This window comes from Rhynchophorus ferrugineus, unplaced genomic scaffold, assembly GCF_030347505.1.
Source record: "Rhynchophorus ferrugineus isolate W39M unplaced genomic scaffold, kcgeb_rfMv2 rfM2, whole genome shotgun sequence".
In the NCBI taxonomy this organism is placed as follows: Eukaryota; Metazoa; Arthropoda; class Insecta; order Coleoptera; family Curculionidae; genus Rhynchophorus; species Rhynchophorus ferrugineus.
The window spans coordinates 58,872,755-58,897,915 of NW_027472581.1; positions in this window are offsets into that span (position 1 = coordinate 58,872,755).

Sequence of the window (25,161 nt, forward strand, 5' to 3'; positions counted from 1 at the left end):
TTGGCTCTGCTTCTAACTTGGGCCAGAATTGTAAAATGGCCTTATGAATTAGTGATTTCGTTGTAATTCACATTCCAAGTAATATTCGGCATGCTAATAACGTTGCCGATTGCCAATTTGCATTATCTCTTATAGTTTCCGAGATATGGACTATCGACACGTGACAATATTGGCTCTGCTCCTAACTTGGGTCAAAATTGTAAAATGGTCTTATGAATTAGCGATTTCGCTCCAATTCACATTCCAAGTAATATTCGGCATGCTAATTACGTTGCCGATTGCCAAATTGCATTATCTCTTATAGTTTCCGAGATATGGACTATCGACATCTTGCAATATTGGCTCTGCTTCTAACTTGGGCCAGAATTGTAAAATGGCCTTATGAATTAGCGATTTCGCTCCAATTCACATTCCAAGTAATATTCGGCATGCTAATTACGTTGCCGATTGCCCAATTGCATTATCTCTTATAGTTTCCGAGATATGGACTATCGACATTTGACAATATTGTCTCTGCTTCTAACTTGTGTCAAAATTGTTAAATGGTCTTATGAATTAGCGATTTCGCTCCAATTCACATTCTAAGTAATATTCGGCATGCTAATTACGTTGCCGATTGCCAAATTGCATTATCTCTTATAGTTTCCGAGATATGGGCAATCGAAATTTTACACCTTAGAGTCTGTTCCTAACGGGTCAAAATCGTAAAATGGTCTTATTAATTAGCGATTTCGCTCAAATTCACATTCCAAGTAATATTCGTCATGCTAATTACATTGCCGATTGCCAAATTGCATTATCTCTTATAGATTCCGAGATATGGACTATCAATATCTTGCAATATTGGCTCTGCTTCTAACTTGGGCCAGAATTGTAAAATGGCTTTATGAATTAGCGATTTCGTTGTAATTCACATTCCAAGTAATATTCGGCATGCTAATTACGTTGCCGATTGCCAAATTGCATTATCCCTTATAGTTTCCGAGATATGGACTATCGACATTTTACAATATTGGCTCTGCTTCTAACTTGGGTCAAAATTGTAAAATGGTCTTATGAATTAGCGATTTCGCTCCAATTCACATTCCAAGTAATATTCGGCATGCTAATTACATTGCCGATTGCCGAATTGCATTATCCCTTATAGTTTCCGAGATATGGACTATCGACATCTTGCAATATTGGCTCTGCCTCTAACTTGGGCCGGAATTGTAAAATGGTCTTATGAATTAGCGATTTCGTTGTAATTCACATTCCAAGTAATATTCGGCATGCTAATTACGTTGCCGATTGCCAAATTGCATTATCTCTTAAAGTTTCCGAGATATGGGCAATCGAAATTTTACACCGTAGAGTCTGTTTCTAACTTGGGTCAAAATCTTAAAATGGTCCCAAGAATTAGCGATTTCGCTCAAATTCACATTCCAAGTAATATTCGTCATGCTAATTACATTGCCGATTGCGAAATTGCATTATCTCTAATAGTTTCCGAGATATGGACTATCGACACCTGACAATATTTTCTCTGCTTCTAACTTGTGTCAAAATTGTAAAATGGTCTTATGAATTAGCGATTTCGCTCCAATTCACATTCCAAGTAATATTCGTCATGCTAATTACGTTGCCGATTGCCAAATTGCATTATCTCTTATAGTTTCCGAGATATGGACTATCGACATCTTGCAATATTGGCTCTGCTTCTAACTTGGGCCAGAATTGTAAAATGGTCTTATGAATTAGCGATTTCGTTGTAATTCACATTCCAAGTAATATTCGGCATGATAATTACGTTGCCGATTGCCAAATTGCATTATCTCTTATAGTTTCCGAGATATGGGCAATCGAAATTTTACACCTTAGGGTCTGTTTCTAACTTGAGTCAAAATCTTAAAATGGTCTCATGAATTAGCGATTTCGCTCAAATTCACATTCCAAGTAATATTCGTCATGCTAATTACATTGCCGATTGCCAAACTGCATTATCTCTAATAGTTTCCGAGATATGGACTATCGACACGTGACAATATTGGCTCTGCTTCTAACTTGGGTCAAAATTGTAAAATGGTCTTATGAATTAGCGATTTCGCTCCAATTCACATTCCAAGTAATATTCGGCATGCTAATTACGTTGCCGATTGCCAAATTGCATTATCTCTTATAGTTTCCGAGATATGGACTATCGACATCTTGCAATATTGGCTCTGTTTCTAACTTGGGCCAGAATTGTAAAATGGACTTATGAATTAGTGATTTCGTTGTAATTCACATTCCAAGTAATATTCGGCATGCTAATAACGTTGCCGATTGCCAAATTGCATTATCTCTTATAGTTTCCGAGATATGGACTATCGACACGTGCCAATATTGGCTCTGCTTCTAACTTGGGTCAAAATTGTAAAATGGTCTTATGAATTAGCGATTTCGCTCCAATTCACATTCCAAGTAATATTCGGCATGCTAATTACGTTGCCGATTGCCAAATTGCATTATCTCTTATAGTTTCCGAGATATGGACTATCGACCTTTGACAATATTGTCTCTGCTTCTAACTTGGGCCAGAATTGTAAAATATCCTTATGAATTAGCGATTTCGCTCCAATTCACATTCCAAGTAATATTCGGCATGCTAATTACGTTGCCGATTGCCAAATTGCATTATCTCTTATAGTTTCCGAGATATGGACTATCGACCTTTGACAATATTGTCTCTGCTTCTAACTTGTGTCAAAATTGTTAAATGGTCTTATGAATTAGCGATTTCGCTCCAATTCACATTCCAAGTAATATTCGGCATGCTAATTACGTTGCCGATTGCCAAATTGCATTATCTCTTATAGTTTCCGAGATATGGACTATCGACTTCTTGCAATATTGGCTCTGCTTCTAACTTGGACCAGAATTGTAAAATGGCCTTATGAATTAGCGATTTCGCTCCAATTCACATTCCAAGTAATATTCGGCATGCTAATTACGTTGCCGATTGCCAAATTGCATTATCTCTTATAGTTTCCGAGATATGGACTATCGACCTTTGACAATATTGTCTCTGCTTCTAACTTGTGTCAAAATTGTTAAATGGTCTTATGAATTAGCGATTTCGCTCCAATTCACATTCTAAGTAATATTCGGCATGCTAATTACGTTGCCGATTGCCAAATTGCATTATCTCTTATAGTTTCCGAGATATGGGCAATCGAAATTTTACACCTTAGAGTCTGTTTCTAACGGGTCAAAATCCTAAAATGGTCTTATGAATTAGCGATTTCGCTCAAATTCACATTCCAAGTAATATTCGGAATGCTAATTACGTTGCCGATTGCCAAATTGCATTATCTCTTATAGTTTCCGAGATATGGACTATCGACATCTTGCAATATTGGCTCTGCTTCTAACTTGGGCCAGAATTGTAAAATGGCCTTATGAATTAGCGATTTCGCTCCAATTCACATTCCAAGTAATATTCGGCATGCTAATTACGTTGCCGATTGCCAAATTGCATTTTCTCTTATAGTTTCCGAGATATGGACTATCGACATTTGACAATATTGTCTCTGCTTCTAACTTGTGTCAAAATTGTTAAATGGTCTTATGAATTAGCGATTTCGCTCCAATTCACATTCTAAGTAATATTCGGCATGCTAATTACGTTGCCGATTGCCAAATTGCATTATCTCTTATAGTTTCCGAGATATGGGCAATCGAAATTTTACACCTTAGAGTCTGTTTCTAACAGGTCAAAATCGTAAAATGGTCTTATGAATTAGCGATTTCGCTCAAATTCACATTCCAAGTAATATTCGTCATGCTAATTACATTGCCGATTGCCAAATTGCATTATCTCTTATAGTTTCCGAGATATGGACTATCAACATCTTGCAATATTGGCTCTGCTTCTAACTTGGGCCAGAATTGTAAAATGGCTTTATGAATTAGCGATTTCGTTGTAATTCACATTCCAAGTAATATTCGGTATGCTAATTACGTTGCCGATTGCCAAATTGCATTATCCCATATAGTTTCCGAGATATGGACTATCGACATTTTACAATATTGGCTCTGCTTCTAACTTGGGTCAAAATTGTAAAATGGTCTTATGAATTAGCGATTTCGCTCCAATTCACATTCCAAGTAATATTCGGCATGCTAATTATGTTGCCGATTGCCAAATTGCATTATCTCTTATAGTTTCCGAGATATGGACTATCAACATTTTACAATATTGGCTCTGCTTCTAACTTGGGTCAAAATTGCAAAATGGTCTTATGAATTAGCGATTTCGCTCCAATTCATATTCTAAGTAATATTCGGCATGCTAATTACGTTGCCGATTGCCAAATTGCATTATCTCTTATAGTTTCCGAGATATGGGCAATCGAAATTTTACACCTTAGAGTCTGTTTCTAACTTGGGTCAAAATCGTAAAATGGTCTTATGAATTAGCGATTTCGCTCAAATTCACATTCCAAGTAATATTCGGCATGCTAATTACGTTGCCGATTGCCAAATTGCATTATCTCTTATAGTTTCCGAGATATGGGCAATCGAAATTTTACACCTTAGAGTCTGTTTCTAACGGGTCAAAATCGTAAAATGGTCTTATGAATTAGCGATTTCGCTCAAATTCACATTCCAAGTAATATTCGTCATGCTAATTACATTGCCGATTGCCAAATTGCATTATCTCTTATAGTTTCCGAGATATGGACTATCAACATCTTGCAATATTGGCTCTGCTTCTAACTTGGGCCAGAATTGTAAAATGGCTTTATGAATTAGCGATTTCGTTTTAATTCACATTCCAAGTAATATTCGGCATGCTAATTACGTTGCCGATTGCCAAATTGCATTATCCCTTATAGTTTCCGAGATATGGACTATCGACATTTTACAATATTGGCTCTGCTTCTAACTTGGGTCAAAATTGTAAAATGGTCTTATGAATTAGCGATTTCGCTACAATTCATATTCTAAGTAATATTCGGCATGCTAATTACGTTGCCGATTGCCAAATTGCATTATCTCTTATAGTTTCCGAGATATGGGCAATCGAAATTTTACACCTTAGAGTCTGTTTCTAACTTGGGTCAAAATCGTAAAATGGTCTTATGGATTAGCGATTTCGCTCAAATTCACATTCCAAGTAATATTCGTCATGCTAATTACGTTGCCGATTGCCAAATTGCATTTTCTCTTATAGTTTCCGAGATATGGACTATCGACATTTGACAATATTGTCTCTGCGTCTAACTTGTGTCAAAATTGTTAAATGGTCTTATGAATTAGCGATTTCGCTCCAATTCACATTCTAAGTAATATTCGGCATGCTAATTACGTTGCCGATTGCCAAATTGCATTATCTCGTATAGTTTCCGAGATATGGGCAATCGAAATTTTACACCTTAGAGTCTGTTTCTAACGGGTCAAAATCGTAAAATGGTCTTATGAATTAGCGATTTCGCTCAAATTCACATTCCAAGTAATATTCGTCATGCTAATTACATTGCCGATTGCCAAATTGCATTATCTCTTATAGTTTCCGAGATATGGACTATCAACATCTTGCAATATTGGCTCTGCTTCTAACTTGGGCCAGAATTGTAAAATGGCTTTATGAATTAGCGATTTCGTTGTAATTCACATTCCAAGTAATATTCGGCATGCTAATTACGTTGCCGATTGCCAAATTGCATTATCCCTTATAGTTTCCGAGATATGGACTATCGACATTTTACAATATTGGCTCTGCTTCTAACTTGGGTCAAAATTGTAAAATGGTCTTATGAATTAGCGATTTCGCTCCAATTCACAGTCCAAGTAATATTCGGCATGCTAATTACGTTGCCGATTGCCAAATTGCATTATCTCTTGTAGTTTCCGAGATATGGACTATCAACATTTTACAATATTGGCTCTGCTTCTAACTTGTGTCAAAATTGCAAAATGGTCTTATGAATTAGAGATTTCGCTCCAATTCATATTCTAAGTAATATTCAGCATGCTAATTACGTTGCCGATTGCCAAATTGCATTATCTCTTATAGTTTCCGAGATATGGGCAATCGAAATTTTACACCTTAGAGTCTGTTTCTAACTTGGGTCAAAATCGTAAAATGGTCTTATGAATTAGCGATTTCGCTCAAATTCACATTCCAAGTAATATTCGTCATGCTAATTACATTGCCGATTGCCAAATTGCATTATCTCTTATAGTTTCCGAGATATGGACTATCAACATCTTGCAATATTGGCTCTGCTTCTAACTTGGGCCAGAATTGTAAAATGGCCTTATGAATTAGCAATTTCGTTGTAATTCACATTCCAAGTAATATTCGGCATGCTAATTACGTTGCCGATTGCCAAATTGCATTATCCCTTATAGTTTCCGAGATATGGACTATCGACATCTTGCAATATTGGCTCTGCCTCTAACTTGGGCCGGAATTGTTAAATGGTCTTATGAATTAGCGATTTTATTCCAATTCACATTCCAAGTAATATTCGGCAAGCTAATTACGTTGCCGATTGCCAAATTGCATTATCTCTTATGGTTTCGGAGATATGGACTATCGACATCTTGCAATATTGGCTCTGCTTCTAACTTGGGCCGAATTGTAAAATGGCCTTATGAATTAGCGATTTCGTTGTAATTCACATTCCAAGTAATATTCAGCATGCTAATTACGTTGCCGATTGCCAAATTGCATTATCTCTTATAGTTTCCGAGATATGGACCATCGATATCTTGCAATATTGGCTCTGCTTCTAACTTGGGATAGAATTGTAAAATGGCCTTATGAATTAGTGATTTCGTTGTAATTCACATTCCAAGTAATATTCGGCATGCTAATTACGTTGCCTATTGCCAAATTGCATTATCTCTTATAGTTTCCGAGATATGGGCAATCTAAATTTTACACCTTAGAGTCTGTTTCTAACTTGGGTCAAAATCGTAAAATGGTCTTATAAATTAGCGATTTCGCTCAAATTCACATTCCAAGTAATATTCGGCATGCTAATTACGTTGCCGATTGCCAAATAGCATTATTTATTATAGTTTCCGAGATATGGACTATCGACATCTTGCAATATTGGCTCTGCTTCTAACTTGGGCCAGAATTGTAAAATGGCCTTATGAATTAGCGATTTCGTTTTAATTCACATTCCATGTAATATTCGTCATGCTAATTACATTGCCGATTGCCAAATAGCATTATCTCTTATAGTTTCCGAGATATGGACTATCAACATTTTACAATATTGGCTCTGCTTCTAACTTGTGTCAAAATTGCAAAATGGTCTTATGAATTAGCGATTTCGCTCCAATTCATATTCTAAGTAATATTCGGCATGCTAATTACGTTGCCGATTGCCAAATTGCATTATCTCTTATAGTTTGCGAGATATGGGCAATCGAAATTTTACACCTTAGAGTCTGTTTCTAACTTGGGTCAATATCGTAAAAGGGTCTTATGAATTAGCGATTTCGCTCAAATTCACATTCCAAGTAATATTCGTCATGCTAATTACATTGCCGATTGCCAAATTGCATTATCTCTTATAGTTTCCGAGATATGGACTATCAACATCTTGCAATATTGGCTCTGCTTCTAACTTGGGCCAGAATTGTAAAATGGCTTTATGAATTAGCGATTTCGTTGTAATTCACATTCCAAGTAATATTCGGCATGCTAATTACGTTGCCGATTGCCAAATTGCATTATCCCTTATAGTTTCCGAGATATGGACTATCGACATCTTGCAATATTGGCTCTGCCTCTAACTTGGGCCGGAATTGTAAAATGGTCTTATGAATTAGCGATTTCGTTGTAATTCACATTCCAAGTAATATTCGGCATGCTAATTAAGTTGCCGATTGCCAAATTGCATTATCTCTTATAGTTTCCGAGATATGGGCAATCGAAATTTTACACCTTAGAGTCTGTTTCTAACTTGGGTCAAAATCTTAAAATGGTCTCATGAATTAGCGATTTCGCTCAAATTCACATTCCAAGTAATATTCGTCATGCTAATTACATTGCCGATTGCCAAATTGCATTATCTCTAATAGTTTCCGAGATATGGACTCTCGACACCTGACAATATTGGCTCTGCTTCTTACTTGGGCCAGAATTGTAAAATGGTCTTATGAATTAGCGATTTCATTCCAATTCACATTCCAAGTAATATTCGGCAAGCTAATTACGTTGCCGATTGCCAAATTGCATTATCTCTTATGGTTTCGGAGATATGGACTATCGACATCTTGCAATATTGGCTCTGCTTCTAACTTGGGCCGAATTGTAAAATGGCCTTATGAATTAGCGATTTCGTTGTAATTCACATTCCAAGTAATATTCAGCATGCTAATTACGTTGCCGATTGCCAAATTGCATTATCTCTTATAGTTTCCGAGATATGGACTATCGACATCTTGCAATATTGGCTCTGCTTCTAACTTGGGCCAGAATTGTAAAATGGTCTTATGAATTAGCGATTTCGTTGTAATTCACATTCCAAGTAATATTCGGCATGCTAATTACGTTGCCGATTGCCAAATTGCATTATCTCTTATAGTTTCCAAGATATGGACTATCGACATCTTGCAATATTGGCTCTGCTTCTAACTTGGGCCGAATTGTAAAATGGCCTTATGAATTCGCGATTTCGTTGTAATTCACATTCCAAGTAATATTCAGCATGCTAATAACGTTGCCGATTGCCAAATTGCATTATCTCTTATAGTTTCCGAGATATGGACCATCGATATCTTGCAATATTGGCTCTGCTTCTAACTTGGGCCAGAATTGTAAAATGGCCTTATGAATTAGTGATTTCGTTGTAATTCACATTCCAAGTAATATTCGGTATGCTAATTACGTTGCCGATTGCCAAATTGCATTATCTCTTATAGTTTCCGAGATATGGGCAATCGAAATTTTACACCTTATAGTCTGTTTCTAACTTGGGTCAAAATCGTAAAATGGTCTTATAAATTAGCGATTTCGCTCAAATTCACATTCCAAGTAATATTCGGCATGCTAATTACGTTGCCGATTGCCAAATTGCATTATTTCTTATAGTTTCCGAGATATGGACTATCGACATCTTGCAATATTGGCTCTGCTTCTAACTTGGGCCAGAATTGTAAAATGGCCTTATGAATTAGCGATTTGGTTTTAATTCACATTCCAAGTAATATTCGTCATGCTAATTACATTGCCGATTGCCAAATTGCATTATCTCTTATAGTTTCCGAGATATGGACTATCAACATCTTGCAATATTGGCTCTGCTTCTAACTTGGGCCAGAATTGTAAAATGGCTTTATGAATTAGCGATTTCGTTGTAATTCACATTCCAAGTAATATTCGGCATGCTAATTACGTTGCCGATTGCCAAATTGCATTATCTCTTATATTTTCCGAGATATGGGCAATCGAAATTTTACACCTTAGAGTCTGTTTCTAACTTGGGTCAAAATCTTAAAATGGTCTCATGAATTAGCGATTTCGCTCAAATTCACATTCCAAGTAATATTCGTCATGCTAATTACATTGCCGATTGCCAAATTGCATTATCTCTAATAGTTTCCGAGATATGGACTCTCGACACCTGACAATATTGGCTCTGCTTCTTACTTGGGCCAGAATTGTAAAATGGTCTTATGAATTAGCGATTTCATTCCAATTCACATTCCAAGTAATATTCGGCAAGCTAATTACGTTGCCGATTGCCAAATTGCATTATCTCTTATGGTTTCGGAGATATATACTATCGGCATCTTGCAATATTGGCTCTGCTTCTAACTTGGGCCGAATTGTAAAATGGCCTTATGAAATAGCGATTTCGTTGTAATTCACATTCCAAGTAATATTCAGCATGCTAATTACGTTGCCGATTGCCAAATTGCATTATCTCTTATAGTTTCCGAGATATGGACTATCGACATCTTGCAATATTGGCTCTGCTTCTAACTTGGGCCGAATTGTAAAATGGCCTTATGAAATAGCGATTTCGTTGTAATTCACATTCCAAGTAATATTCGGCATGCTAATTACGTTTCCGATTGCCAAATTGCATTATCTGTTATAGTTTCCAAGATATGGGCAATCGAAATTTTACACCTTAGAGTCTGTTTCTAACTTGGGTCAAAATCGTAAAATGGTCTTATGAATTAGCGATTTCGCTCAAATTCACATTCCAAGTAATATTCGTCATGCTAATTACATTGCCGATTGCCAAATTGCATTATCTCTTATAGTTTCCGAGATATGGACTATCAACATCTTGCAATATTGGCTCTGCTTCTAACTTGGGCCAGAATTGTAAAATGGCTTTATGAATTGGCGATTTCGTTGTAATTCACATTCCAAGTAATATTCGGCATGCTAATTACGTTGCCGATTGCCAAATTGCATTATCTCTTATAGTTTCCGAGATATGGACTATCAACATTTTACAATATTGGCTCTGCTTCTAACTTGTGTCAAAATTGTAAAATGGTCTTATGAATTAGCGATTTCGCTCCAATTCATATTCTAAGTAATATTCGGCATGCTAATTACGTTGCCGATTGCCAAATTGCATTATCTCTAATAGTTTCCGAGATATGGACTATCGACACCTGACAATACTGGCTCTGCTTCTTACTTGGGCCAGAATTGTAAAATGGTCTTATGAATTAGCGATTTCATTCCAATTCACATTCCAAGTAATATTCGGCAAGCTAATTACGTTGCCGATTGCCAAATTGCATTATCTCTTATGGTTTCGGAGATATGGACTATCGACATCTTGCAATATTGGCTCTGCTTCTAACTTGGGCCGAATTGTAAAATGGCCTTATGAATTAGCGATTTCGTTGTAATTCACATTCCAAGTAATATTCAGCATGCTAATTACGTTGCCGATTGCCAAATTGCATTATCTCTTATAGTTTCCGAGATATGGACTATCGACATCTTGCAATATTGGTTCTGCTTCTAACTTGGGCCAGAATTGTAAAATGGTCTTATGAATTAGTGATTTCGTTGTAATTCACATTCCAAGTAATATTCGGCATGCTAATTACGTTGCCGATTGCCAAACTGCATTATCTCTTATAGTTTCCAAGATATGGACTATCGACATCTTGCGATATTGGCTCTGCTTCTAACTTGGGCCAGAATTGTAAAATGGCCTTATGAATTAGCGATTTCGTTGTAATTCACATTCCAAGTAATATTCGGCATGCCAATAACGTTGCCGATTGCCAAATTGCATTATCTCTTATAGTTTCCGAGATATGGACCATCGATATCTTGCAATATTGGCTCTGCTTCTAACTTGGGCCAGAATTGTAAAATGGTCTTATGAATTAGTGATTTCGTTGTAATTCACATTCCAAGTAATATTCGGCATGCTAATTACGTTGTCGATTGCCAAATTGCATTATTTCTTATAGGTTCCGAGATATGGACTATCGAGATCCTGCAATATTGGCTCTGCTTCTAACTTGGGTCAAAATTGTAAAATGGTCTTATGAATTAGCGATTTCGTTTTAATTCACATTCCAAGTAATATGCGTCATGCTAATTACATTGCCGATTGCCAAATTGCATTATCTCTTATAGTTTCCGAGATATGGACTATCAACATCTTGCAATATTGGCTCTGCTTCTAACTTGGGCCAGAATTGTAAAATGGCTTTATGAATTAGCGATTTCGTTGTAATTCACATTCCAAGTAATATTCGGCATGCTAATTACGTTGCCGATTGCCAAATTGCATTATCCCTTATAGTTTCCGAGATATGGACCATCGACATCTTGCAATATTGGCTCTGCCTTTAACTTGGGCCGGAATTGTAAAATGGTCTTATGAATTAGCGATTTCGTTGTAATTCACATTCCAAGTAATATTCGGCATGCTAATTACGTTGCCGATTGCCAAATTGCATTATCTGTTATAGTTTCCGAGATATGGGCAATCGAAATTTTACACCTTAGAGTCTGTTTCTAACTTGGGTCAAAATCGTAAAATGGTCTTATGAATTAGCGATTTCGCTCAAATTCACATTCCAAGTAATATTCGTCATGCTAATTACATTGCCGATTGCCATATTGCATTATCTCTTATGGTTTCCGAGATACAGACTATCGACATTTTACAATATTGGCTCTGCTTCTAACTTGGGCCAGAATTGTAAAATGGCCTTATGAATTAGCGATTTCGTTTTAATTCACATTCCAAGTAATATTCGTCATGCTAATTACATTGCCGATTGCCAGATTGCATTATCTCTTATAGTTTCCGAGATATGGACTATCAACATCTTGCAATATTGGCTCTGCTTCTAACTTGGGCCAGAATTGTAAAATGGCTTTATGAATTAGCGATTTCGTTGTAATTCACATTCCAAGTAATATTCGGCATGCTAATTACGTTGCCGATTGCCAAATTGCATTATCCCTTATAGTTTCCGAGATATGGACTATCGACATCTTGCAATATTGGCTCTGCCTCTAACTTGGGCCGGAATTGTAAAATGGTCTTATGAATTAGCAATTTCGTTGTAATTCACATTCCAAGTAATATTCGGCATGCTAATTACGTTGCCGATTGCCAAATTGCATTATCTCTTATAGTTTCCGAGATATGGGCAATCGAAATTTTTCACCTTAGAGTCTGTTTCTAACTTGGGTCAAAATCGTAAAATGGTCTTATGAATTAGCGATTTCGCTCAAATTCACATTCCAAGTAATATTCGTCATGCTAATTACATTGCCGATTGCCAAATTGCATTATCTCTTATAGTTTCCGAGATATGGGCAATCGAAATTTTACACCTTAGAGTCTGTTTCTAACTTGGGTCAAAATCGTAAAATGGTCTTATGAATTAGCGATTTCGCTCAAATTCACATTCCAAGTAATATTCGGCATGCTAATTACGTTGCCGATTGCCAAATTGCATTATCTCTTATAGTTTCCGAGATATGGACTATCAACATCTTGCAATATTGGCTCTACTTCTAACTTGGGCCAGAATTGTAAAATGGCTTTATGAATTAGCGATTTCGTTGTAATTCACATTCCAAGTAATATTCGGCATGCTAATTACGTTGCCGATTGCCAAATTGCATTATCCCTTATAGTTTCCGAGATATGGACTATCGACATCTTGCAATATTGGCTCTGCCTCTAACTTGGGCCGGAATTGTAAAATGGTCTTATGAATTAGCGATTTCGTTGTAATTCACATTCCAAGTAATATTCGGCATGCTAATTACGTTGCCGATTGCCAAATTGCATTATCCCTTATAGTTTCCGAGATATGGACTATCGACATCTTGCAATATTGGCTCTGCCTCTAACTTGGGCCGGAATTGTAAAATGGTCTTATGAATTAGCGATTTCGTTGTAATTCACATTCCAAGTAATATTCGGCATGCTAATTACGTTGCCGATTGCCAAATTGCATTATCTGTTATAGTTTCCGAGATATGGGCAATCGAAATTTTACACCTTAGAGTCGGTTTCTAACTTGGGTCAAAATCGTAAAATGGTCTTATGAATTAGCGATTTCGCTCAAATTCACATTACATATATTCGGCATGCTAATTACGTTGCCGATTGCCAAATTGCATTATCTCTTATAGTGTCCGAGATATGGGCAATCGAAATTTTACACCTTAGAGTCTGTTTCTAACTTGGGTCAAAATCGTAAAATGGTCTTATGAATTAGCGATTTCGCTCAAATTCACATTCCGAGTAATATTCGTCATGCTAATTACATTGCCGATTGCCAAATTGCATTATCTCTTATAGTTTCCGAGATATGGGCTATCAACATCTTGCAATATTGGCTCTACTTCTAACTTGGGCCAGAATTGTAATATGGCCTTATGAATTAGCGATTTCGTTGTAATTCACATTCCAAGTAATATTCGGCATGCTAATAACGTTGCCGATTGCCAAATTGCATTATCTCTTATAGTTTCCGAGATATGGACTATCGACATCTTGCAATATTGGCTCTGCTTCTAACTTGGGCCAGAATTGTAAAATGGCCTTATGAATTAGCGATTTCGCTCCAATTCACATTCCAAGTAATATTCGGCATGCTAATTACGTTGATGATTGCCAAATTGCATTATCTCTTATAGTTTCCGAGATATGGACTATCGACATCTTGCAATATTGGCTCTGCTTCTAACTTGGGCCAGAATTGTAAAATGGCCTTATGAATTAGCGATTTCGCTCCAATTCACATTCTAAGTAATATTCGGCATGCTAATTACGTTGCCGATTGCCAAATTGCATTATCTCTTATAGTTTCCGAGATATGGGCAATCGAAATTTTACACCTTAGAGTCTGTTTCTAACGGGTCAAAATCGTAAAATGGTCTTATGAATTAGCGATTTCGCTCAAATTCACATTCCAAGTAATATTCGTCATGCTAATTACATTGCCGATTGCCAAATTGCATTATCTCTTATAGTTTCCGAGATATGGACTATCAACATCTTGCAATATTGGCTCTGCTTCTAACTTGGGCCAGAATTGTAAAATGGCTTTATGAATTAGCGATTTCGTTGTAATTCACATTCCAAGTAATATTCGGCATGCTAATTACGTTGCCGATTGCCAAATTGCATTATCCGTTATAGTTTCCGAGATATGGACTATCGACATTTTACAATATTGGCTCTGCTTCTAACTTGGGTCAAAATTGTAAAATGGTCTTATGAATTAGCGATTTCGCTCCAATTCACATTCCAAGTAATATTCGGCATGCTAATTACGTTGCCGATTGTCAAATTGCATTATCTCTTATAGTTTCCGAGATATGGACTATCAACATTTTACAATATTGGCTCTGCTTCTAACTTGTGTCAAAATTGCAAAATGGTCTTATGAATTAGCGATTTCGCTCCAATTCATATTCTAAGTAATATTCGGCATGCTAATTAGGTTGCCGATTGCCAAATTGCATTATCTCTTATAGTTTCCGAGATATGGGCAATCGAAATTTTACACCTTAGAGTCTGTTTCTAACTTGGGTCAAAATCGTAAAATGGTCTTATGAATTAGCGATTTCGCTCCAATTCACATTCCAAGTAATATTCGGCATGCTAATTACGTTGCCGATTGTCAAATTGCATTATCTCTTATAGTTTCCGGGATATGGACTATCAACATTTTACAATATTGGCTCTGCTTCTAACTTGTGTCAAAATTGTAAAATGGCCTTATGAATTAGCGATTTCGTTGTAATTCACATTCCAAGTAATATTCGGCATGCTAATAACGTTGCCGATTGCCAAATTGCATTATCTCTTATAGTTTCCGAGATATGGACTATCGATATCTTGCAATATTGGCTCTGCTTCTAACTTGGGCCAGAATTGTAAAATGGCCTTATGAATTAGTGATTTCGTTGTAATTCACATTCCAAGTAATATTCGGCATGCTAATTACGTTGTCGATTGCCAAATTGCATTATTTCTTATAGTTTCCGAGATATGGACTATCGACATCCTGCAATATTGGCTCTGCTTCTAACTTGTGTCAAAATTGTAAAATGGTCTTATGAATTAGCGATTTCGCTCCAATTCACATTCCAAGTAATATTCGGCATGCTAATTACGTTGCCGATTGCCAAATTGCATTATCTCTTATAGTTTCCGAGATATGGGCAATCGAAATTTTACACCTTAGAGTCTGTTTCTAACTTGGGTCAAAATCGTAAAATGGTCTTATGAATTAGCGATTTCGCTCAAATTCACATTCCAAGTAATATTCGTCATGCTAATTACGTTGCCGATTGCCAAATTGCATTATCTCTTATAGTTTCCGAGATATGGACTATCGACATCTTGCAATATTGGCTCTGCTTCTAACTTGGGCTAGAATTGTAAAATGGCCTTATGAATTAGCGATTTCGCTCCAATTCACATTCCAAGTAATATTCGGCATGCTAATTACGTTGATGATTGCCAAATTGCATTATCTCTTATAGTTTCCGAGATATGGACTATCGACATCTTGCAATATTGGCTCTGCTTCTAACTTGGGCCAGAATTGTAAAATGGCCTTATGAATTAGCGATTTCGCTCCAATTCACATTCCAAGTAATATTCGGCATGCTAATTACGTTGCCGATTGCCAAATTGCATTATCTCTTATAGTTTCCGAGATATGGACTATCGACATTTGACAATATTGTCTCTGCTTCTAACTTGTGTCAAAATTGTTAAATGGTCTTATGAATTAGCGATTTCGCTCCAATTCACATTCTAAGTAATATTCGGCATGCTAATTACGTTGCCGATTGCCAAATTGCATTATCTCTTATAGTTTCCGAGATATGGGCAATCGAAATTTTACACCTTAGAGTCTGTTTCTAACGGGTCAAAATCGTAAAATGGTCTTATGAATTAGCGATTTCGCTCAAATTCACATTCCAAGTAATATTCGTCATGCTAATTACATTGCCGATTGCCAAATTGCATTATCTCTTATAGTTTCCGAGATATGGACTATCAACATCTTGCAATATTGGCTCTGCTTCTAACTTGGGCCAGAATTGTAAAATGGCTTTATGAATTAGCGATTTCGTTGTAATTCACATTCCAAGTAATATTCGGCATGCTAATTACGTTGCCGATTGCCAAATTGCATTATCCGTTATAGTTTCCGAGATATGGACTATCGACATTTTACAATATTGGCTCTGCTTCTAACTTGGGTCAAAATTGTAAAATGGTCTTATGAATTAGCGATTTCGCTCCAATTCACATTCCAAGTAATATTCGGCATGCTAATTACGTTGCCGATTGTCAAATTGCATTATCTCTTATAGTTTCCGAGATATGGACTATCAACATTTTACAATATTGGCTCTGCTTCTAACTTGTGTCAAAATTGCAAAATGGTCTTATGAATTAGCGATTTCGCTCCAATTCATATTCTAAGTAATATTCGGCATGCTAATTACGTTGCCGATTGCCAAATTGCATTATCTCTTATAGTTTCCGAGATATGGGCAATCGAAATTTTACACCTTAGAGTCTGTTTCTAACTTGGGTCAAAATCGTAAAATGGTCTTATGAATTAGCGATTTCGCTCAAATTCACATTCCAAGTAATATTCGGCATGCTAATTACGTTGCCGATTGCCAAATTGCATTATCTCTTATAGTTTCCGAGATATGGGCAATCGAAATTTTACACCTTAGAGTCTGTTTCTAACGGGTCAAAATCGTAAAATGGTCTTATGAATTAGCGATTTCGCTCAAATTCACATTCCAAGTAATATTCGTCATGCTAATTACATTGCCGATTGCCAAATTGCATTATCTCTTATAGTTTCCGAGATATGGACTATCAACATCTTGCAATATTGGCTCTGCTTCTAACTTGGGCCAGAATTGTAAAATGGCTTTATGAATTAGCGATTTCGTTGTAATTCACATTCCAAGTAATATTCGGCATGCTAATTACGTTGCCGATTGCCAAATTGCATTATCCCTTATAGTTTCTGAGATATGGACTATCGACATTTTACAATATTGGCTCTGCTTCTAACTTGGGTCAAAATTGTAAAATGGTCTTATGAATTAGCGATTTCGCTATAATTCACATTCCAAGTAATATTCGGCATGCTAATTACGTTGCCGATTGCCAAATTGCATTATCTCCTATAGTTTCCGAGATATGGACTATCAACATTTTACAATATTGGCTCTGCTTCTAACTTGTGTCAAAATTTCAAAATGGTCTTATGAATTAGCGATTTCGCTCCAATTCATATTCTAAGTAATATTCGGCATGCTAATTAGGTTGCCGATTGCCAAATTGCATTATCTCTTATAGTTTCCGAGATATGGGCAATCGAAATTTTACACCTTAGAGTCTGTTTCTAACTTGGGTCAAAATCGTAAAATGGTCTTATGAATTAGCGATTTCGCTCAAGTTCACATTCCAAGTAATATTCGTCATGCTAATTACGTTGCCGATTGCCAAATTGCATTATCTCTTATAGTTTCCGAGATATGGACTATCGACATCTTGCAATATTGGCTCTGCTTCTAACTTGGGCCAGAATTGTAAAATGGCCTTATGAATTAGCGATTTCGCTCAAATTCACATTCCAAGTAATATTCGGCATGCTAATTACGTTGCCGATTGCCAAATTGCATTATCCCTTATAGTTTCCGAGATATGGACTATCGACATTTGACAATATTGTCTCTGCATCTAACTTGGGCCAGAATTGTAAAATGGCTTTATGAATTAGCGATTTCGTTGTAATTCACATTCCAAGTAATATTCGGCATGCTAATTACGTTGCCGATTGCCAAATTGCATTATCCCTTATAGTTTCCGAGATATGGGCAATCGAAATTTTACACCTTAGGGTCTGTTTCTAACTTGAGTCAAAATCTTAAAATGGTCTCATGAATTAGCGATTTCGCTCAAATTCACATTCCAAGTAATATTCGTCATGCTAATTACATTGCCGATTGCCAAACTGCATTATCTCTAATAGTTTCCGAGATATGGACTATCGACACGTGACAATATTGGCTCTGCTTCTAACTTGGGCCGGAATTGTAAAATGGTCTTATGAATTAGCGATTTCGCTCCAATTCACATTCCAAGTAATATTCGGCATGCTAATTACGTTGCCGATTGTCAAATTGCATTATCTCTTATAGTTTCCGAGATATGGACTATCAACATTTTACAATATTGGCTCTGCTTCTAACTTGTGTCAAAATTGTAAAATGGCCTTATGAATTAGCGATTTCGTTGTAATTCACATTCCAAGTAATATTCGGCATGCTAATTACGTTGCCGATTGCCAAATTGCATTATCCGTTATAGTTTCCGAGATATGGACTATCGACATTTTACAATATTGGCTCTGCTTCTAACTTGGGTCAAAATTGTAAAATGGTCTTATGAATTAGCGATTTCGCTCCAATTCACATTCCAAGTAATATTCGGCATGCTAATTACGTTGCCGATTGTCAAATTGCATTATCTCTTATAGTTTCCGAGATATGGACTATCAACATTTTACAATATTGGCTCTGCTTCTAACTTGTGTCAAAATTGCAAAATGGTCTTATGAATTAGCGATTTCGCTCCAATTCATATTCTAAGTAATATTCGGCATGCTAATTAGGTTGCCGATTGCCAAATTGCATTATCTCTTATAGTTTCCGAGATATGGGCAATCGAAATTTTACACCTTAGAGTCTGTTTCTAACTTGGGTCAAAATCGTAAAATGGTCTTATGAATTAGCGATTTCGCTCCAATTCACATTCCAAGTAATATTCGGCATGCTAATTACGTTGCCGATTGTCAAATTGCATTATCTCTTATAGTTTCCGAGATATGGACTATCAACATTTTACAATATTGGCTCTGCTTCTAACTTGTGTCAAAATTGTAAAATGGCCTTATGAATTAGCGATTTCGTTGTAATTCACATTCCAAGTAATATTCGGCATGCTAATAACGTTGCCGATTGCCAAATTGCATTATCTCTTATAGTTTCCGAGATATGGACTATCGATATCTTGCAATATTGGCTCTGCTTCTAACTTGGGCCAGAATTGTAAAATGGCCTTATGAATTAGTGATTTCGTTGTAATTCACATTCCAAGTAATATTCGGCATGCTAATTACGTTGTCGATTGCCAAATTGCATTATTTCTTATAGTTTCCGAGATATGGACTATCGACATCCTGCAATATTGGCTCTGCTTCTAACTTGGGTCAAAATTGTAAAATGGTCTTATGAATTAGCGATTTCGCTCCAATTCACATTCCAAGTAATATTCGGCATGCTAATTACGTTGCCGATTGCCAAATTGCATTATCTCTTATAGTTTCCGAGATATGGGCAATCGAAATTTTACACCTTAGAGTCTGTTTCTAACTTGGGTCAAAATCGTAAAATGGTCTTATGAATTAGCGATTTCGCTCAAATTCACATTCCAAGTAATATTCGTCATGCTAATTACGTTGCCGATTGCCAAATTGCATTATCTCTTATAGTTTCCGAGATATGGACTATCGACATCTTGCAATATTGGCTCTGCTTCTAACTTGGGCCAGAATTGTAAAATGGCCTTATGAATTAGCGATTTCGCTCCAATTCACATTCCAAGTAATATTCGGCATGCTAATTACGTTGATGATTGCCAAATTGCATTATCTCTTATAGTTTCCGAGATATGGACTATCGACATCTTGCAATATTGGCTCTGCTTCTAACTTGGGCCAGAATTGTAAAATGGCCTTATGAATTAGCGATTTCGCTCCAATTCACATTCCAAGTAATATTCGGCATGCTAATTACGTTGCCGATTGCCAAATTGCATTATCTCTTATAGTTTCCGAGATATGGACTATCGACATTTGACAATATTGTCTCTGCTTCTAACTTGTGTCAAAATTGTTAAATGGTCTTATGAATTAGCGGTTTCGCTCCAATTCACATTCTAAGTAATATTCGGCATGCTAATTACGTTGCCGATTGCCAAATTGCATTATCTCTTATAGTTTCCGAGATATGGGCAATCGAAATTTTACACCTTAGAGTCTGTTTCTAACGGGTCAAAATCGTAAAATGGTCTTATGAATTAGCGATTTCGCTCAAATTCACATTCCAAGTAATATTCGTCATGCTAATTACATTGCCGATTGCCAAATTGCATTATCTCTTATAGTTTCCGAGATATGGACTATCAACATCTTGCAATATTGGCTCTGCTTCTAACTTGGGCCAGAATTGTAAAATGGCTTTATGAATTAGCGATTTCGTTGTAATTCACATTCCAAGTAATATTCGGCATGCTAATTACGTTGCCGATTGCCAAATTGCATTATCCGTTATAGTTTCCGAGATATGGACTATCGACATTTTACAATATTGGCTCTGCTTCTAACTTGGGTCAAAATTGTAAAATGGTCTTATGAATTAGCGATTTCGCTCCAATTCACATTCCAAGTAATATTCGGCATGCTAATTACGTTGCCGATTGTCAAATTGCATTATCTCTTATAGTTTCCGAGATATGGACTATCAACATTTTACAATATTGGCTCTGCTTCTAACTTGTGTCAAAATTGCAAAATGGTCTTATGAATTAGCGATTTCGCTCCAATTCATATTCTAAGTAATATTCGGCATGCTAATTACGTTGCCGATTGCCAAATTGCATTATCTCTTATAGTTTCCGAGATATGGGCAATCGAAATTTTACACCTTAGAGTCTGTTTCTAACTTGGGTCAAAATCGTAAAATGGTCTTATGAATTAGCGATTTCGCTCAAATTCACATTCCAAGTAATATTCGGCATGCTAATTACGTTGCCGATTGCCAAATTGCATTATCTCTTATAGTTTCCGAGATATGGGCAATCGAAATTTTACACCTTAGAGTCTGTTTCTAACGGGTCAAAATCGTAAAATGGTCTTATGAATTAGCGATTTCGCTCAAATTCACATTCCAAGTAATATTCGTCATGCTAATTACATTGCCGATTGCCAAATTGCATTATCTCTTATAGTTTCCGAGATATGGACTATCAACATCTTGCAATATTGGCTCTGCTTCTAACTTGGGCCAGAATTGTAAAATGGCTTTATGAATTAGCGATTTCGTTGTAATTCACATTCCAAGTAATATTCGGCATGCTAATTACGTTGCCGATTGCCAAATTGCATTATCCCTTATAGTTTCTGAGATATGGACTATCGACATTTTACAATATTGGCTCTGCTTCTAACTTGGGTCAAAATTGTAAAATGGTCTTATGAATTAGCGATTTCGCTATAATTCACATTCCAAGTAATATTCGGCATGCTAATTACGTTGCCGATTGCCAAATTGCATTATCTCCTATAGTTTCCGAGATATGGACTATCAACATTTTACAATATTGGCTCTGCTTCTAACTTGTGTCAAAATTTCAAAATGGTCTTATGAATTAGCGATTTCGCTCCAATTCATATTCTAAGTAATATTCGGCATGCTAATTAGGTTGCCGATTGCCAAATTGCATTATCTCTTATAGTTTCCGAGATATGGGCAATCGAAATTTTACACCTTAGAGTCTGTTTCTAACTTGGGTCAAAATCGTAAAATGGTCTTATGAATTAGCGATTTCGCTCAAATTCACATTCCAAGTAATATTCGTCATGCTAATTACGTTGCCGATTGCCAAATTGCATTATCTCTTATAGTTTCCGAGATATGGACTATCGACATCTTGCAATATTGGCTCTGCTTCTAACTTGGGCCAGAATTGTAAAATGGCCTTATGAATTAGCGATTTCGCTCAAAATCACATTCCAAGTAATATTCGGCATGCTAATTACGTTGCCGATTGCCAAATTGCATTATCCCTTATAGTTTCCGAGATATGGACTATCGACATTTGACAATATTGTCTCTGCATCTAACTTGGGCCAGAATTGTAAAATGGCTTTATGAATTAGCGATTTCGTTGTAATTCACATTCCAAGTAATATTCGGCATGCTAATTACGTTGCCGATTGCCAAATTGCATTATCCCTTATAGTTTCCGAGATATGGGCAATCGAAATTTTACACCTTAGGGTCTGTTTCTAACTTGAGTCAAAATCTTAAAATGGTCTCATGAATTAGCGATTTCGCTCAAATTCACATTCCAAGTAATATTCGTCATGCTAATTACATTGCCGATTGCCAAACTGCATTATCTCTAATAGTTTCCGAGATATGGACTATCGACACGTGACAATATTGGCTCTGCTTCTAACTTGGGCCGGAATTGTAAAATGGTCTTATGAATTAGCGATTTCGTTGTAATTCACATTCCAAGTAATATTCGGTATGCTAATTACGTTGCCGATTGCCAAATTGCATTATCCCTTATAGTTTCCGAGATATGGACTATCGACATCTTGCAATATTGGCTCTGCCTCTAACTTGGGCCGGAATCGTAAAATGGTCTTATGAATTAGCGATTTCGCTCAAATTCACATTCCAAGTAATATTCGTCATGCTAATTACATTGCCGATTGCCAAATTGCATTATCTCTTATAGTTTCCGAGATATGGGCAATCGAAATTTTACACCTTAGAGTCTGTTTCTAACTTGGGTCAAAATCGTAAAATGGTCTTATGAATTAGCGATTTCGCTCAAATTCACATTCCAAGTAATATTCGGCATGCTAATTACGTTGCCGATTGCCAAATTGCATTATCTCTTATAGTTTCCGAGATATGGACTATCAACATCTTGCAATATTGGCTCTACTTCTAACTTGGGCCAGAATTGTAAAATGGCTTTATGAATTAGCGATTTCGTTGTAATTCACATTCCAAGTAATATTCAGCATGCTAATTACGTTGCCGATTGCCAAATTGCATTATCCCTTATAGTTTCCGAGATATGGACTATCGACATCTTGCAATATTGGCTCTGCCTCTAACTTGGGCCGGAATTGTAAAATGGTCTTATGAATTAGCGATTTCGTTGTAATTCACATTCCAAGTAATATTCGGCATGCTAATTACGTTGCCGATTGCCAAATTGCATTATCCCTTATAGTTTCCGAGATATGGACTATCGACATCTTGCAATATTGGCTCTGCCTCTAACTTGGGCCGGAATTGTAAAATGGTCTTATGAATTAGCGATTTCGTTGTAATTCACATTCCAAGTAATATTCGGCATGCTAATTACGTTGCCGATTGCCAAATTGCATTATCTGTTATAGTTTCCGAGATATGGGCAATCGAAATTTTACACCTTAGAGTCGGTTTCTAACTTGGGTCAAAATCGTAAAATGGTCTTATGAATTAGCGATTTCGCTCAAATTCACATTACATATATTCGGCATGCTAATTACGTTGCCGATTGCCAAATTGCATTATCTCTTATAGTGTCCGAGATATGGGCAATCGAAATTTTACACCTTAGAGTCTGTTTCTAACTTGGGTCAAAATCGTAAAATGGTCTTATGAATTAGCGATTTCGCTCAAATTCACATTCCAAGTAATATTCGTCATGCTAATTACATTGCCGATTGCCAAATTGCATTATCTCTTATAGTTTCCGAGATATGGGCTATCAACATCTTGCAATATTGGCTCTACTTCTAACTTGGGCCAGAATTGTAAAATGGCCTTATGAATTAGCGATTTCGTTGTAATTCACATTCCAAGTAATATTCGGCATGCTAATAACGTTGCCGATTGCCAAATTGCATTATCTCTTATAGTTTCCGAGATATGGACTATCGACATCTTGCAATATTGGCTCTGCTTCTAACTTGGGCCAGAATTGTAAAATGGCCTTATGAATTAGCGATTTCGCTCCAATTCACATTCCAAGTAATATTCGGCATGCTAATTACGTTGATGATTGCCAAATTGCATTATCTCTTATAGTTTCCGAGATATGGACTATCGACATCTTGCAATATTGGCTCTGCTTCTAACTTGGGCCAGAATTGTAAAATGGCCTTATGAATTAGCGATTTCGCTCCAATTCACATTCTAAGTAATATTCGGCATGCTAATTACGTTGCCGATTGCCAAATTGCATTATCTCTTATAGTTTCCGAGATATGGGCAATCGAAATTTTACACCTTAGAGTCTGTTTCTAACGGGTCAAAATCGTAAAATGGTCTTATGAATTAGCGATTTCGCTCAAATTCACATTCCAAGTAATATTCGTCATGCTAATTACATTGCCGATTGCCAAATTGCATTATCTCTTATAGTTTCCGAGATATGGACTATCAACATCTTGCAATATTGGCTCTGCTTCTAACTTGGGCCAGAATTGTAAAATAGCTTTATGAATTAGCGATTTCGTTGTAATTCACATTCCAAGTAATATTCGGCATGCTAATTACGTTGCCGATTGCCAAATTGCATTATCCGTTATAGTTTCCGAGATATGGACTATCGACATTTTACAATATTGGCTCTGCTTCTAACTTGGGTCAAAATTGTAAAATGGTCTTATGAATTAGCGATTTCGCTCCAATTCACATTCCAAGTAATATTCGGCATGCTAATTACGTTGCCGATTGTCAAATTGCATTATCTCTTATAGTTTCCGAGATATGGACTATCAACATTTTACAATATTGGCTCTGCTTCT